Here is a 15,775-nt window from a genome sequence, read left to right as displayed (position 1 = left end):
TGTGTGTGTGTGTGTGTGTGTGTGTGTGTGTGTGTGTGTGTGTATGCTAAGTGTCTGAGGCTGGATCCAAACTCAGGTCCTCCTGACTCCAGGGCCAGTGCTCTACTCACTGCGCCACCTAGCCGACCCTATTACGTGTCTCTTAAGTTTTCATTGCTGTGAGGTAATGGTTTGAATGCTGGAATGGGCAGATGTTGGTAATGTGATCTTGAATGAACAAGTCATTTAAATTCTTAGAGGCTCAGTTTCCTCATCTTTAAAATACTTGTGCCAACTACCTGTTGGGATTATTGTAATTGCAGAGAGCTTTGTGAAATACTACAGAAATATGAGTTGAAGTTTGTTTTATTTCTTGAATTGTGCTCATCTCAACCACACATAGCATTTAAAATAAAAATATGATTTTGGACAGCAATGAAACAATATTGATACATCATTCACTATTCACTTTTTTTAAGTTGCTAAACTTTCTTTAGAATAGCAACCATTTTTTTCAAATCTGCGCTCACTAGTCTCAACATTTATCAAAACTGGAGTGTGTGCTCTTTCTAATTACACATTATATTTCCCAAGTACTAATTTACGCCAACCACACATGGTTCTTTTATCACTTTATCACATAATTTGGCATCAACTGCTTTGCAAATATATTGCATCCAGTATTTAAATAGCTAAGTTGACAGAGATTTCCCTCTTGTAACTCAGGCTCTGTAACAGGAGTGATTAACATCTGCCACCTGCTGGAAATTGTTGCCATGTGTTACAGTAGAAATGGAAGTCAGAGTCTAAGAAAAATGCACTCAGAGAAACTCAGAAGCAAACTTGGCATTACTCTCATCCACCCCCAGAGGCCCATCCAATTCCAAAGTTGAGTCGGGCATTCAGGTCCTTTCTTTCTATATTGAGCCTTATGGGCACCAACTGGTCCTCTGAGACCTGCTTTAGAACAGAATCAAACACAGATGTAACTGACTTTAGAAGTAGCCCAGTCTCCCAAAGGTTCTGAGCACAAGGGACGGGGCCTCCCCACCCTGGGGCCTCTTCCCTCCTCCCCTACCCCCCTCTCAGGCTTGGGAGGGACAGGGGAGTATTGTTAAGGTGCTGTTTGGCAGTGTCTTTGCCTGGGCATTCTTCTCTATGCAGGGTGGCAAGTAGAAACATGTGCTCTCAACAAATAAACACAACTGCCAGAAACCTAAATCTGTTCTTGCTTCATTCCTTGACACGTAAACAAAAAGTTTTCTCTGAACAATCACTTCTTGTAAAAAAAAAAATGCATGTTGGGAATATTCAACAAGCAAGGAAAGATGGTGACAGCAGAAACTCCTAACAGAGGAAGCTTTCCAACTCAGGCTTCATGGGGTTCCTACCATTGTAACAACACCATTCTTTGTATTTCAAAAGAAAAAAATCATGCAGTGTGGTTGGCAAGGACACAGAGTTTGAAATATAATTTTCAAGTAGCCATAGAGTTTGGGATTACGGTTGAATATATTAGTGTTGCACTTATAAAATTGTAATTTCCTCTCAAATCAAATTGCCCTCTCTCTCTTTCATGCAGCTTTAGACGTGGCATGATAGGATCAGTGATTTAGAGCTGAAGGGCTTTAGAGATCCTCTGGCCCAGTGGTGTCAAACTCAAACAGAAAGGGATCACTTCAGGCAGGATATTGCCTTGTTATTGTTGTTGAGTCATTTTTCAGTCATGTCTGACTCTTCCTGACCTCATTTGGGGTTTTCTTGGCAGAGATACTGGAGTGGTTTGCTATTTTCTTTTTCAGCTTATTTTACAGATGAGGAAACTGAGGTGAACAGGGTTAAGTGACTTGCCCAGGATCACACAGATTGCAAGTATCTGAGGTCAGATTTCAGCTGGGGGAAGATGAACTTCCTGCCTCCAGGCCCAGAACTCTTATCTACTTCACCATCTAGCTGTCCCAGTATATTGCCTTAGAAATCTGCAAATTTACAGTATCTATGTTGTATTATATTTTTATTTATTTTGTTAAACATTTCCTGGTTAAATTTAATTGGGTTTGGGTTGCATTTGGGAGTTTTGCAGGCTGTTTGTGGTCACCTCTGCTCTAATCCAAACCCCTTATTTTATAGACTAGAAAATGGATGCCAACTTGCCCAAGATCACATAGGTAGCAAAGATAGAATTTTAACTCAGGTCTCCTGACTCTCAGTCCAAGCACTTGGCTTTGGTGATGGTATACTCCAGTTTGTGAAACACCTAAAAAATCCCCCAACCCTGAACTCTTGACCTCCACCTCCCGCCTCAAGCTTTAAGTTATACCTATATCTTTTAACTGTGTTAATAATTTTAGGTGTTTGATCATTCCAGAAGCACTTATTAAGCAGTTTTTATTTGCCAGGTATTGTACTAAGGACAGTAATTGTCATTTAAAGTTGGGGGTGAGTTGGAGAAGAGAGGGAGAAGGCAGTACAGCGGATAGAGTGCTAGACCTGTAGTCAGAGTTCAAATCCAACCTCAGACACTAGCTGTGTGACCCTGGGTGAGTCACTTTACCCTGTGTGCCTCAGTTTCCATATCTGTATGATGAGCTGGAGAAGGAAATGGCAAATCACTCTAGTATCTCTGCCAAGAAAATCCCAAATGGGGTCATGAAAAGTTGGACACAGCTGAAATGACTGAACAACAACAAACAAGTCTTTCAAATTCAAGGGATAGTAGAGATTCTGGCAGAAAAGCTGAAAGAAGCAAAGAAGATACCAACAAAACAGAGTGGAAGCACTTGAGGCATACTTTGCCTACTTCACAATTGATCAGAAGGCAAGTCCAACAGGTCAGTTCATCTCAGATCTTTTGGAGTTCACTACCCCACCTCCCCACCATCATTATCTTAATCCGTTCATAATAATTTCCATTTTCGGACTTACCAGCCAAATTCCTTTAGTCCCTTTAAATCTCATTCTGAAAATTTATTGTTTTTCAATTACTACGATAACATATACAAAAACATTGAAAGTAGCTGAACTCAGAGCAAATGCAATGATTAAAACCTTGCTCCTAGAGGACAAAAAATGAAATACACTCCTCTCTTGGAGAGATAGATGATGGGTGAGAAACGTTACATATGCTGTCAGACAAGGTCACTGCGTCAATTATTTTCATTTTACTGTTTTTCTCTGTTTGAAGGGAAAGTTCATGAAGGAGTGAGGGAAAGAGATATGGTAGGGAGTGGGAGGCAAACCAGGAAATGATCAATGTGAAAAACAAAATGCAAGAAAACTGGTTCCCTCAAAAATTTTTTTTAACAGGCAATTTGTCCCCCACTTAGAGTCTTTGACAGTGGCCTGGGTCATTGAGAGATTAAGTGGCTGCTACATAGTAGCATATCCAGTTTGTACTTCAGTCCTGCATCATTTACTTCCTATTAGACATTTCAAACTGAATATTCTGGAGGCATTTCAAACTCAATGTGTTCAAATAGAACTCACTGTCTTTCTTCAAAACACTTTCTCTTTGTGGTGGCAAAGAACTGGAAATTGCATGGATGCCCATCAATTGGGGTATAGTGGAACAAATTGTGGTATATGGTTGTGATGGAATACTACCATGCTATAAGAAATCATGAGCTCAATGATTTTAGAAAAATATGGAAAGACTTGCATGAAATAATGAAAAGCAAAATGAACAGAACCAAGAGAATATTGCATATGATAACAGTAATATTGTTTTAAGAATGACTGAGCAAATGAGTTATTTTATCTCTTATAAATACCCAAATTAATGATACAGGACATATGAAGAAATATAACATCTGCATTCAGAGAAAGAACTGATAAATAGAAGAATGTATAGAATAATTTTACATATATATACCAATTGGTATGTATGTGGCTAATGATAGTCATGGAAGGGAGAAAAAAAAGCAATTTACATGATAATTTTGTTGTATATTTGAAAGGTATAGCAAGTTGTGCATAGTGGATTTTCAGTTTTGTGCACAATCATCTTTTTTATTGTACTATGATATGGAAATGCTTGTTTTATTCCATAACTTAAAAATTTAAAAACCACACTCTTTCCCAATGTCCCTAATTTCATTATACCACCATTCTTATAGTCTCCTAGGTTTATAGCCTTGCTATTATCCTTATTCTCATCTACCATCTTTTCTCATTCACATATCTAATTCACTGCCAAATATTGGCATTTCTACCTCTACATTATCTCTTTACAACCTCTTCCATATACTCCCATACCCACACCCTTAATTCAAGTCCTTATCACCACTCACTTGGATTATATTATTGGATTATATCTGACCTTTGTTCAGTCCTGTCCAACTCTCTATGACCCCATTCGTGGTTTTCTTGGACAAGACATTAGAGTGGTTTGCCATTTCCGTCTCCAGCTCATTTCACAGATGAAGAAACTGAGGCAAATGGTTAAGCTCAGGGCCACACAGCTGGTAAGTGTCTGAGGCTGGATTTAAACTCAGAAAGATGAGTCTTCCTGACTCCAGGCTCAGCCCTCTATCCACTTCACCTCCTAGCTGCTAGTCTCTCTCTTTCTTCAAGAGTCAGTTTAAAGACAACCTTCTCCATGAAGCTTTTCTTAAGCACAACTGCTAGGGCCCTCTAAATAATTTGTATCAAACTACCTTGCATATTTATTTATTCCTTCTCTTTAACTTTAGTCTATAAATACTTATATGTGTATATGTTTTTATATATATTGTTTGTATGTATGTATGTATGCATGCATGTATGTATGTATCCAACCCCAAATGCTATGTAAGCTTCTTGTGGGGATTATTTCGTTTTTTGTCTTTAATATGCCCATCTCCCAGCACACTTACTAGCATTATATAGAATGCGCTTAATAGAGGAAGGAAATTTTATTTGCTTTTGAATTATTTCCAAAGCTAGTTTATGAACCACACAATAAATTAGTGACTTTATAATTACATCTCATTTTTGACCCCTAACAGTATTTTCTAGCTTGATTATCCACTTCATTGACTGAATTACTTTTGGCTAATTTCAAAAACCAAATCTACCTCAAAGGACAAAGATCTGCCCTTCCCAATAATGCTTATAAGAATATGCCAAGAACTCAAATGGCAATTGACAAAGAAGAGTTATAAAAATATTCAAAATAAGGAAGCATCATTGAAGTTAATGTAATTATTTTAAAGCATTTATTAAGCACTCACTGTAAGTAAAGTACTGTGTAAGTACTAGGCGTACAAACAGGAAAACAAAGAGACCACACATTTAGGAGGCTTCAGCTCTAAGTCAGAAGGAAAGGCCCAGTGGTCTTTAGTGTACAGTGGCAAAACTGATGCTAAGCCATCTTCTTTAATGTGTTTATTCCACTTCTATAGGATAAAAAATCATGTGTACTTATGCTGTTTTTATCCTTATTTTATCCTATTTTAATACTTTATCCTATTTTACAAGGGATCTTTGATATAAAAACTTTCTTTTCTATATCTTCAATTGGGTCTGTAACTCCTGCAGAAGCTGTTACTAGGTCAAATCTCTACAAAGGTTGAGGACCAGGCTAGAAACTAGGGTGGTGGTCTTGGGATATGAGAATGGTTCTGTTGTTTCTAGTCTCTTGGGCTCAAGATCCTGGACTATATCCACCTAGGGAAGGTGGTCATTGAGGAAATGGTGACAGTTTGATGAACTTGGTACATCCTGCCCATTGTTTCTCCCTCAGGATGCTTTGCTGCTTTAGCTAGATTGGTTTGCCTACTCTCTTGGTGGCAGTTGGGTAGCACAAGTATGAGGGCTGCCAAGGAGATTAATTTGAAGAGAACAGAACTCATCTGGATGTTTAAATTCTGCTGTGTTTGTTTAAAGTCTTTCATGAGTACTTTGGGAAAGATTTGAGAACAGGAAAGACATGGGGTGCAACAGTCCAGGAAGCCCTTTGGAGAAAAGGCTTGAGGTATTGGTGTTTTCTGGAAGTCAAAGGAAAATAACTAGAGAACTATGAGAAAGAAGGCTGCTGAGGTCAGAAACAGAGAGGACAGTTTTGGCAAAGATAATAGAGATAGATTTGGAAAGGATTATTTTGGAGGTAGGTGGTCTAGAGAGGAGGAAATGTTCATAGAATGTTAAAATAATAGAGCTGTGAGATTCCTTATAAATCATCTAGTTCAACTCTCCTCACTTTTACAGGTGAAGAAACAACATGCAAGTATAGCATGGTGCAGTTGGAGGACCTGGGATGGAATCCACCACCAGCTGTATGACTATGTTCAAGTCACTTCACTTCTACAATAACCCTTGAGTTAGACTAAAGTCCTCTTAAGTCCTTCCAGCTCTAAATTTATGGTTCCATAGTTTTAAAATAATTTTTAATGATCAAACATCTATTTTCTCTCCTTCTGTCCTTCCTCCACACACTGAAAAAAGAAAAAAACCCTTAGAAGAAATATGCATAGTCAAGCAAAACAAATTCCCACACTGATCATGTTAAAAACAATATTTGTTTCATTATGCATATTTAGTATATCATCTCTATCAGGAGATGGGCAGCACTCTTCATCATCAATCCTCTGAAATAAAGTTGAATTTATCAGAGTTAAATCTTTCAAAATTGTTTATTTTTATAACATCATTGTTATAATATAAATTGTTTCCCTTGTTCTGCATACTTCAATCTGGATCAGTTTATACAAGTCTTCCTAGGTTTCTCTGAAACTGCTCCCATCATCATTTCTTACTGCACAATAGTATTCCATTACATTCCTATGCCATAATTTGTTCTACCATTCCCCAATCTATGATCCTATATGACTGAAAGGGACCTTGGAGGTCATTTAGTCCAATGATCTAATTTTGTGAGGAAACTAAGGCCCAGTGAGGTAAAGTGACTTATTCTACCAAAGTTTCAGACAGTAAATTAACAGCTGAACCAAGACTAAAAGCTGGGTCTCCTAAGTATCACAGAGTTCTTTTTAGAACATCACTGCCTCCTCTCCACATATACACACTATAAAAAAAGACCAGTAGTTCTCAAATATTTGGGGGTCACAACACACTTGAGAGAAGGAAAATAATCCACAGGTCATCTAGCTCTTTTGCTTCTCCTATTACCATAAAAGAAAAAATTTCACCTGAACAAGTAAAAAAATGGTGGTGATTCTGATGGGGATACCAGTAATTATGCTTGGTATCTGCTTTAAAAATAACAATAAATATCTTACCATATTAAGTATTAATATTAATGCTTGTGATATCATATTAAACAAAGGATTATTAATGGTCATAGTGCCCTATTTTAGGAGCCCTCTGGGCTAGATGGGTCTCACTAGGTACAAGGACAGACAAGTAGATGTACAAGTCCTTCAGGTATTATAGCTAAATCTGTGAGAGTAAGTGACTTTCCTTGGAGTCAGGGATTAAGGGTACAAGAAAGAAATCCTTCCCAGGGCAAGATATTCAATCATGAGGGGGATGCTTCAGGAGCCGCAGCCATAGAGTCAAGCCAATTAGGGAATGGAATCCTGGAAGGCTGGGTCCGAGAGGATGCTGGGTACCGGATAGCACAGTCTCAGAACTCGGGTGGGGAGGGTGGAGGGAGGGGGGCGGGAGAAGGGGTTGAAGTCAAGGGGAGGGGGGTGGGGGGGTAGGAAAATATTTGTTTAGTATTAGGATAAATCAGCGATCTCCTATGGCGGCGAAAAAGTCTTCTGAGATTTTGATAAGTGTGGTCTTGGCAGAATGCAGAGGAAAGACGGAGCCCAGGTAAGAGTTAGATCAGAAAAGGTGGAGACAACTTGCTCCGTCCAGCAGCCTGATGGACCAAAATGAAGGAATTAAGGGAATTATCTTTCCATCTCCTCACCCCCAGACCTCTACCATAAAACCCAAACTCCTGACTTTCGTGCGAGTGTTTTAAAAGGGTTGGTTGACCAAGAGGGGCTCAGCTTATGCCCCCAAGCCCAACCCTAGGGGGTCCTAATTAGCCCTTTCCTAAAGTTGAACTTCAAAGAGAACCGTCCAACTGTACCGTTGGGGCGGGAGAGGGGGCGGCCGGGCCTTCTGAGAGCCTCGCCTGAGCCCCCGGCCCGGGGGTTGAGGGAGGGAGTCATGGTGACCGGACCGTGGGGGTGGGGCCGGAGGAGGGAGCGGTTGGGGGTTGGGGGGGGGGGTGGGAGTGGGGGGAGGGATTGTAATGGGGGATGGGGGATTGATAAAATAAGTATAGTTTAGAGATTTGGGGTTGTTTGGTTATTTTTTGTTGTGTGTGTGTGTGTGTGTGGTTTTTTTTTTTTGGTTCAGATCTGTGTTTTCCCTGAGCAATTTCCCTTTTCTGATGCCAATCGTCAGTTGTCCTGAAAATTATGGTCATAGAAAGTTGACTGGGGACACTGTTAAGTATTAAGTGACTTTTCTAGGGTCACACAGCCAGTAAGGGTCAAAGACCAGACTTGAATCCAGGTTTTCCTGACTCTAAGGCCAGCATTTTATGACAGCAGTGATTAAATTGATCTGCTTCTCTTTTATGGCTTACCTAAATTGCATTATTAAAAAAAAATTTAAAAAAAGACAACTGGCATTCATAGAAGCACTTTAAGGATTGTATTATGTGATATGACCCTCAAAAAAAAAATCTATGTGGTAAGTACTACCTGAATTATTATTTCCATTTTATAGATCAGGAAACCAAGCCTCAAAAAGATTAAGTGATTCTCCTATGATCAAACACCTAGGAAGTGGCAGGGGTAGGATTTGGAACCAAGGTCTTTCTGACTCCAAGTTTGGCAGTTTGCCTAGATTTTAGGAAACCAGTAGATAAAGTATCTCATGCTATTCTTGTGGTAAAGATGGAGGTGAGGAGTACAATAAGGGTGATTTAGAACTGGTTGAATCATTCAATTAAAAAAGATTGTTAATCCTACAATCCTACACTGCTAGGCATTGTAGCAAGAGTAAAGACAAAAGCAAAATAGTACCTGCCCTCAAGGAGCTTACATTTCAATGGAGGTGACAACCTGTACATATAGAATATATACACATTTAATACAAGAGAAATCTTGGAGGAAAGTCACTAAATTGAGAACATGGGGAAAGATCTCATGCTATAAATAATATTTGAACTGAATCTTCAAGGAAATCCTGGAGACAGAGGTAAATAAGGAAGATCATTTTAGATAGCCACTAAAAAGGTACACAGAGAGAAATGGAGTGGAAAATTCAAGAAGGCCAATTTGGCTGACTGTAGAGAATATGGAAAAGACCAGAAAGGGAAGAAGGGTCTAGTTGTGAAGATCTTTAAATGTCAAACAGAGGGGGTTACATTTATTTGATCCTACAGGCTGTAGAAAATCACTGGAAAATCACTTCGGTGGCTACATGAGGAGAGACTTGAGGCAGGCAAGCTAATAAAGACCTGACCTAGAGTGATGGAAGTGTGGGTGGAAATAAGAGGGTATATCAGAGAAATGTTGTGGAAGCAGAAAGGACCAGATTTGGCAACTGACTGGATATGTGCAGCGAATAAGAATGAGAGTGAGGAGCCAAGGAAAACATCAAAGCTGTAAATTTGTTTGGAAGCATGGTGGTACCCTCAACAGTGATAAAGAATGTTAAAAGAAAGTGAGTTTGAGAGTGAAAGATGAGTTCTGTTTTGGACATGTTGAGTTTGAGATGCCTATAGGATCTGTAATTTGAATGTCTAATAGGTAGCTTGTGATGTGGTTCTGTTAGGATTACACTAAGATAGATAGAAAAATATAGATTTTTATCTATGTAATTAGCACACATAAAGATTATATCTAGACTCCAGAGTTTATGAGTTCACCAAGAGAATGAGTCTAGATGGAGAAAAGGAACAAAGTCAGAGCTCCCACGATTAGGAGGACAAGGATGATAATCCATTGAAAGGATGAAGAAAGAGTAGTCAGAAAGGGAGGAGGAGAACCAAGAGAAACAGTGTTAGAAAAATCCAGAGAAGAACTACTACCAATCCAGAAAAAGAAGGTAGTCAACAGTGTCCAATGCTACAGAATTCTACAGAAAAATCAAGAAGGGTGAGAGGATTAGATTTAGCGATTAAGAGATTATTAGTGACTTTGGAAAGAGCAGTTTTGATTGACTGGTTATGAAATTAACTCAAAGATTAAGAAATTAACTAAAAAATTGAATGGCCGGGTTAAGAGATTAACTGTTTAATGTCAACTTGGAAGAAAGTCTCCAGTAGAGATCTTCAGAGATCTATCTGGATTTAGCCCTGCACAGTTTAACATTAGAATCATAGATTTAGAATTGTAAAGGTCTTTAGGAGGCACCCAGTCCAACTACGGGGAAACACTTCTCCCCCACTTCTGCCTCCCCAGCAGACCACTTCCTTTCTTTTTCTAGATCCCTACCTTTTGTTTCTCTGAAAGCTTTTAGAAATTATATAATAAAATTATCTATTTATGTTTTATAAATGTCTTCATCCTTTGTTTGGTTAAGAATACACTTGTGGGGTGGCTAGGTGGTTCAGTGAGTAAAGCACTGGCCCTGGAGTCAGGAGGATCCTAGTTCGCTTCTGGCCTCAGACACTTAACACCCACACACACCCACACACACACACACACACACAAAGCTAGCCGTGTAACCTTGGGCGAGTTACTTGACCCCAACTGCCCTCCAAAAGGCAAAAACAAAAACAAAACCAAGAATACACATCATATATATATATATATATATATTTCCCTACAAGAAGGTAAGGAGGAAGCGGATAAGGGGGAGGGCAGCAGACTGGGGAAGGGGTGATCAGAATGCATGTCATCTTGGTGTAGGGGAGGGGAGAGATGGGGAGGAAATTCAGAACTCAAAATCTTGTGGAAATGAATGTTGAAAACAAAAATAAATTAATAAAATAATTTTTAAAAGAATACACATCTTACCAATCTATGAAAGATATGTTACCTGCTTCTCTTCTAAATTTTTAATATAATAATTTTCAATACTCAGGACATGCATCCATTTTGAATTTCTGTCATAATGCTTTCTAATTTTCTCAGAAGTTCATATCAAATAATAAGATATCTTATCTGGGTAGCTTATATTTCTTAATTTTTCAAATAACAGGAATATTGAGTTCAATTGTTTTTTTCTTCCTAGTTTAATCTGCATCATTGCTCTACTTTTCTATTTTTTAACTAACACTAAAGAGTTTTGATGAGTGCTGCTTTAAAATAGAGTTTGAGGTCTAGAAGTGCTATTTCCCCTTCATCTCTACCTTTCCCCCCCATTATTTCTCTCAATATTGTGGATTTTTTTGTTCCTCCAAATGAGTTTTGTTATTTTGTCTGCCTTTATAAAGTTTTACTTTGGTAGTTTGATGGGTAGTATTAAATTTGTAAATTAACTTCAGTGGTATTATCATTATCAATCTATTGGCACAGCCCAGCCATAAATGCTCAATATTACTTTAGCTATTGAAGTTGTTTTTATTTCTTTTTGGATGGGGAAGTTAAGGCATTTGGGGTTAAGTGACTTGCCCAAGGTCACACAGCTAGTAAATGTCAAGAGTTTGAGGCTGGATTTGAACTCAGGTCCTCCTGACTCCAGGGCCCGATGCTCTATTCACTGTGCTGCCAAACTGCCCCTTGTTTTTTTATTTCTTAAGGAGAGTTTTGTTTTTGAATCTATACTAACTAGTTATCAAGTATGTTTTGGTAGACTGTTCCCCAAATATGCTATGTATGGTGTAGTTATTTTGAATGGGTCCCCTCTCCTTTTTTTGGCCTCCTAGGTGTTGTTTTTGTGTAGAAATGCTACTGATTTTTGTGAGTTTAGTCATAACCTGCAACTGCGGAAGCCATTAGTTATTTTAATTAGTTCCTTTGTTGGTTTTCTAGGATTGTTAAAGTTAATCATCATCACAACAGCAAATAGGGGTAATTTTGTCTCCTCTTTTCCTGACATTATCTATTTCTTTTGTCTCATTGCTATTGCTAGCGCCCCTAGAACTATAACAAATAATGGCAGTGAAAGAAATAATCCTTATTTTGCACCTGTATTTATTAGGAAAACTTCTAGTGCAAACTACTAAAAATCATATGGAAGAAAGTTTCAATTCACTAATAATAAGAGAAATGCAAATCAAAATTACCTTGAAGCTTCACTTCAGAACCAACAAATTGGCAAGGATGCCAAAAAAAGGGAATAGTCAATGTTAGAGGGGTTGTGGAAAGATGGGCACACTCATGCATTATTGGTAAATATGTGATTTGGCACAATCATTCTGGAAAAGTAGGAAGAGGAAAAAGAGAGGAGAAGGGGGAAGAGGAGAAGGAGAAGAAGAGGGAGAAGGAGGAGGAGGAAGAAAAGAAGGAGGAAGAGAAGAAAAAGGAAGAGGAGGAGAAGAAGACAGCAATGGTGACACATAACAAAATTTTGTATCATCAGGATTGGTAGTAGTAAAGAACTGGAAATGTTAGTTGGGGAACTGCTAAATGTGGTGAACAAATAAAATGAAATATGACTCTGATTCAAGAAACAATGAATATGATGGACTTACACAAAATGACGAAGAGTGAAGGAGAGCAAAGACAAGAAAACAATATACACAATGACAAAAACAATGGAAATGAAAAGAATCACAACCAAAAAACCCCTGAAACTGAATGTCAGAAGATGATAAGTACTGAGCATGGGCTCAAAGATACTTCCACTTCATTCATTTGCAGAGGTGAAGATCCACCGGTATATGAAATACTGAAACACTGCATGTAATGTCAGACTTTTTTGATGTGGTTTGATTTGGCTGGAATTTTTCTTTTATTCCTCTCATTTTCTTATTCTTTGCTATAAGTGATGACTCTGTTAGAGGAATTTGAGAAAGATACAGGGAAATTGGTGATACAAAGACAGAAGATAGGCATAAAAAAAGAGACATCAATAAAAATTATTTTAAAAGAAGACAAAAGATTTAAGTAGAATCTATTTTTTAAAAGCCACAGAATTGAGAAAATTAAACCAAAACACATCTACGTATTTTTCTTTTAGGAGTAGCAAGAGAGAGGAAGAAACTAAAGCACTAGATTAATAATGTTATTATTTCACCGAGGGGCAAAGGTGTAAATTCTTGTTTCTCAAGAAGCTGCCGAGTTTTCTAAAAGGATATGGGAAAAGAATAGTAAAGGAAAAGATAAGTAGGACAATGTATTCTTAGGATTTAGGGCTGAAGTCAACATAAGAACATTAGAAATCATCTAATCCAACCCTTCATTTTACAGATAAGGAAACTAAATCCTTGAGAGGCCATGACTTAATTTAGGGTAGACATGTAGTAAAGAGCACAATAATGATATAAAATTCAGGTCCTTTTTTACTCCAAGACTTATTTTTCCCCATTTTATACTGTGGTACACTTTTGGTAAAAGTAGACCCAAGGCCTAGGACAGTCATAGGTTCATAAGCATGAGCTTAATGGGCATCTAGAGAACAGGAGAAAAGCTGTCCAAGATAGTAATTGAAGAAAAGTTAAAAAAAAAGGGACCAAGATAAACTTCACCTTCTTTGAAAGTTAGCATATGGGTAGTCCTAAGTGGAAAATACTATTTCTTTTTTTCTCATGGGTCAACTTGGACTAAGCAAGCAGCTTAAGATCTCCCCAGTATCACAAAATCAAAACCACCTTATATATAAATTGAGTATGTGTATGCTATGGTATAATGCATGATTTCAGGAGAAGAATTCCACTATTTCAAAAAATTCCTTTTCTTTTCCAAAAAAAAAATCTCCTTTGCTTTTTAACTTCCATATGAAATTAAGTATTTAGAATTTTATTCTTTACCTTAAAATTGTAGATCTGTTAAAAAATTCATGTGTCCTTGGAAGGGGATAATATTTTAAACTGCCAGTTATTTATAGTTCAATATGATTGAATTTCACACTTATTTCATAATAAATGAGTTTCAGATCCTTTCCTGACAGCATATTTTGATGGGAGTAAGGGTGTAAAATTAAGAGGTCACGAATACCTAAGGAAAAAGAAGGGTACCGTGGAATGGAATGGAAGATCTAGAGTACTGATAACCAAATTTGCCTGAGTAACACCTGTGGCATCCTGTCATTTGTGAGACCTTAAACAAGCTACTTGAGCATCAAGGAATTCTGAGGATTAGCATCTACTCAAAGTCATAGTTTATGAGCCACCATTAAGCTTTTACTAGACAGTCAGATGATATATTAATTTGTTTTTTTAAACAATATTTAATAAAAGACAGGAAAGAAAACGAAAGGAAAATATCCTTCCACTTGCTTAAAGGGGATGCAATGAATCAGTTACTGCATAACCAGAGGGGAAAGTCACACAACTAGAAAACACACATTCTTTCAGCAAACATTTACTAAGCATCTCATATGTGTAAGGCAATGTGCTAAGCCCTGAGGATTCAAAGATGTAACAATCCCTGCCCTGGAGGAATCTACAATCTACTGGATAATACACCATGTACACAAATAAATACAAAGTAATGAAGTATATTGTAATTACTGTGTAATACAAAGTAATTTTGGAGGGGAAAGATCCCTAACAGCTGAAAGAGCACACAAGGCCTTGTCCATAAGGTTACACTTGAACTGAGCCTTGAACAGAGATCAAGGGAGGCATCTTGCAAAGAAATACAAAATGGAATGCCATGGAAGAAAGCAAAGCTATTTGAGCAGGAACACAGAGTGTATGAAGAGAAGTAATGTAAAATAAGCCTGGAAAGGTAAGCTAGACATTATGAAGGGATTTAAATGTCAAGCAGAGGAGTTTCATTACCTAAAGGCAATAGGGAGCCACTGAATTTTCTTGAACAAGGGAGTGACAGAACTGTGCCTTAGGAGTATCGGTTTGGCAGCCATGCAGAGGATGGATTGGAGAGGGGTGAGATTGTTGCAATAGTCCAAGTAAAAGGCCATAAAGGGCTTAGCTAGGTTGATGGCCATGAGAGTGGAAAGGAGGGAACAAGTACAAGAACTGTGGAGACAGAATTGATAAGATTCAGAGACTGATAAGATATTGGGGGAGGAGGGAAGAAGAAGGAAGAGTGGGGGATGATTCTGAGGCTGTGACTGGAAGGATAGTGGATCTCTCAACAGAAATAGGGAAATTAGAAAGGGAAATAGTTTTTAGAGGGAAAGATAATGATTTCTATTTTAGACACATTAAGTGATAAACACACATGACCAGGGAACATGCATGAAAGGGAACACACAAGGAATTCATGTGTGTAATGCAGGCACGTGGAGGGCACGCACGCAGGGACATTTGTGGCCTAGGGTCATTCATCTTGGCTGGTGCAGAGCAGTTGGTGTCCTCTGGTGGCATCATCACACTTCTGATGTTTGCTGCTGAGTATCACATCTCTGCTCACCATAAAGGGCGAGACATCTGTCCTGGTCTCACAGGGATCAAGCTGTTCTCTGTTGTCATCTGCCGATCTTTAGCTCTGAGGGCCATTTGACACTGTTTCCATCTGCTAAGGTATGGTGGCTAGTGAGGCTTTCCCTGACACTGCCAGACAGTTCTTTTAACTGATGGCTGAAATACCAGACCTAGCCAGGGAGTCAAAGAAAATCTATCAGAATGTTTCAGGCCATCTATTTTTTTTCAACTGTTCTTTTTCTGGTTCTGAATCAAGATTCTTATACCAGATAGTCTGACAAGTAATTAGAAAATTATTTGTTTTCTCTACTGTATATCTGAATGGAACCTATGCCTCTAAATCCATTTGTACAACTCCTAACTTCAGTCTCCTAATACCATAAGAACTATAATGGAGATCGGGAGACT

The 15,775-nt window shown here is 38.2% G+C and overlaps 1 protein-coding gene across 1 annotated transcript in view; it reads left to right on the top strand.

Moving 5' to 3' along the window:
- Positions 1-7,629: 7,629 nt before the first annotated feature.
- CFAP97D2 (CFAP97 domain containing 2) overlaps positions 7,630-15,775 on the top strand; it is a 54,695-nt gene continuing 46,549 nt past the window's right edge. The window contains exon 1 of the mRNA XM_069093949.1: positions 7,630-7,737. The gene's annotated coding sequence lies outside the window, so the exon portion shown is untranslated. The remainder of the gene's footprint in view (positions 7,738-15,775) is intronic.

This window comes from Petaurus breviceps, unplaced genomic scaffold (genome assembly GCF_028583685.1).
Source record: "Petaurus breviceps papuanus isolate PSGF00001 unplaced genomic scaffold, PetGlider_PUasm1.0 214, whole genome shotgun sequence".
In the NCBI taxonomy this organism is placed as follows: Eukaryota; Metazoa; Chordata; class Mammalia; order Diprotodontia; family Petauridae; genus Petaurus; species Petaurus breviceps.
The sequence above is the reverse complement of the archived record's forward strand: the minus strand, read 5'-3'. Positions and strand labels throughout refer to the sequence as shown.